Here is a 3087-nt window from a genome sequence, read left to right on the forward strand (position 1 = left end):
TGTGACAGAATTTTTCAAGACCAGTGCATATTCATTGAAAATATATTTTTTCAACAACATAAAAACTGTCTGTATACCTGAATCTAACCAGAATGAAGACACAAATATCTAATCAACTATATCTGTGGGAAAAATGATGGAGAAGTTTAATATCATCAGTCAAAACAGAACAAAAATGCCTGAAAACCAAAAACGTTTTTGAATACATCAAAAACATTATACATGAAGAAAGGAAAATGTTATTAAAAAGAAAGAAAATAACAAAATGGATGTCAGGAGATATTCTGAAAATCTCTCCTATGAGTTGCTACAGTAGTTGTAAGAAATGAGGAATTAAAAGAGATGATCGGAAAATGTCAAATGGCAACTTGAGAACACAAAGTTAATTGAAATCTTTCAATAAACTGATGCAGCACTTGAATTCCTTACTTCTGTAAACCAACAAATAAAAAAAAACTGCATGGCCATCTTAATTGAGAAGATCCCTATTTGTACCCATTCCAAAAAAATTGTGACTCAATAGAATGCAGAAATCATTAAACAATATCATTAAAACCACAATCTCCAGCATTAAAACCACATGTAAGTAAAAATTTGATGAAGATAATAAAATATATTAGCAGCAGTACATTGCCAGGATGCTGCCAGAAATTCAAGCCAGATTCAGAAGAGGAAGTGGTACTAGGAATGTCAATGCTGATGTCAGTTGGATCTTGGGTGAAAGCAGAGAATGAAAGAAAGACATTTACATGTGCATTATTGACTATGCAAAGAGATTTAGCTATTTGAATCATAACAGACTATATATTACATTGCAGAGAATGGGAATTCAAGAACACTTCATTGTGCTCACAAAGAAACAAAAGGCAGCAGTTCAAACAGGGAATACAGAGTGGTTTTAAAGTCAGGAAAAGTGTGCACTAGGAATGTACCCTTTTACCATAGTTATTCAATCTGTATACTGAGCAAATAATTGGAGAAGTTAGATTATATGAAGAATGTGGCATTAGGATTGGAAGAAGACTAATTAACAATCTGTGATATGCAGATTACACAACTTTGCTTTCTTGAAGTTAAGACGTAAAGTACTTACTGATGAAGCTCAAACACTTTAGTCTTAATTATGGATTGCATTTCAGTGTAAAGAAAATAAAAATTCTCACATCTAGACCAGTAAATAACATCATGATAAAGGGTGAAAAGATTAAAACTGTCAAAGAGTTCACCTTGCTTGGGTCCACATTCAAGCAATCAAGAAATCAAAAAACACATTGCATTGGGAAAATTTGCTGCAAAAGACTATGGGGTATTGAAGAACAAAGCAGTCACATTGAGGACTAAGGTGTGTCTAACCCAAGCCAAGATGTTTTCAATCACCACATATGCATGTGAAAGGTGAACAATGTATAATGGAAACTAGTATAATTGATGCATTTGAATTATGGTGTGCGTGAAAAATACTGAAGCTACCATGATCTACCAGAAGAAAACTCTGTCTTGGAAGAATGCAACCAGAATACATCTTGGAAGCAAGGATGGCAAGACTTTGCATCTCATACTTAAGACACATTAAGTGGAATCAGTCCCTGGAGAAAAACATCATGCTTGGAAATGCAGAGGATCAGAGAAGAAGAGTGAGACCCAGCATAACAATTGTGAGGTTGAGGCAGGACTAGACAGTGTTTCATTCTGTTGCACATAGGGTCACTTATATTCAGAACCAACTGGATTGACCCTAACAACGCACATGCACACATACACTGGAGTATATTTTCTGAGCACTAGTGAATTCAATAGAAATTCAAGGAATTCTAGGACTTCAAATAGAAAAGTAAGGCGCATCTAAGAATCAAAAGAGGCTCCTTAAAATATATGACTTATACACTCATAATGTTGAGTGAAGATTAAACAATAACTATTACAGCACTTCCTAAATATGTACCCTGTACTATGCATTATTCAAACTATTTGCAGGTTTCACTGTGTCACACTAAAGAGGCCATGAAAATAGAAACCCTTTTTAACAAAACAGAAGAAGAGTTTGAGAAACAAAGCTTGAATCACAAAGCTTCTAAGTTGCTGAGCTTGGTTTAACACTGGGCTAGTAAATAGAAATAAAACCCTTTATGTTTACCCTTCCAACAAATTCAGAAGGGCTTTTGGTCTTTTATATCATTAGAATTCCTGTGTATTTAGCCCAGCTGGTGAAATCACAGGATTCCTCAGGAATATACACAAAGATTAAGGGGAACATGATTTGTTTGATTAGATAATGTCTGACTCCAGATCTGTTGCTCTATGCCACTAAATCTCTATGATCTACAAGAAATTGGCCTTATACATCAGGACATTGTTATTGCTGTAGTCGTTAGGTGCCATCGAGTCGGTACTGACTCATAGCAACCATAAGTACAACAGACCGAAACACTGCCTGGTCCTGTGCAAACCTCACAATTGTTGCCAATGTTGAGCCAATTGATGCTGTCACTTTGCCAATCGATCTTGCTGGGGGTCTTCCTCTTTTCCTCTAATACTATACCTTACCAAATATGATATCTTTCTCCAGTGACTGTTCCTTTCTGACAATATGTCCGAATTATGAGAGACAAAGTTTGGCCACCCTGGCCTCCAAGAAGCACTCTGGCTGCTATTTCTCATTATTGGCATACTAAATCACATGACTGTACAATTCAAAATATCAAATGCCTGTTCATTTCAGCTCAATATTGCCTGTTGTTATTGTTGTACAGTGCCATCACATTGGTACTGAATCATAGCGACCATATGCACAAGAGAACGAAACACTGCCCGGTCCTGGGACAACCTCACAGTTGTGGCCACACTTAAGCCCATTGATGTGGCCATATTGCCGATCCATCTCACTGGGGTCTTCCTCTTTTTCTCTAACCTTACAAAACATGATATCCTTCTCCAGTGACTAGTCCCTCCTGACAATATACCCAAAGTATGAGAGACTAAGTTTGGCCATCTTGACATCAAAGGAGCACTCTGGCGGCACTTCTTCCAACACAGTTCTGTTGGTTCTTTTGGCAGCCCATGGCACTTTCAATATTCTCCTCCAACACC

This window comes from Chrysochloris asiatica, unplaced genomic scaffold (assembly GCF_000296735.1).
Source record: "Chrysochloris asiatica unplaced genomic scaffold, ChrAsi1.0 scaffold00713, whole genome shotgun sequence".
Classification (NCBI taxonomy): Eukaryota; Metazoa; Chordata; class Mammalia; order Afrosoricida; family Chrysochloridae; genus Chrysochloris; species Chrysochloris asiatica.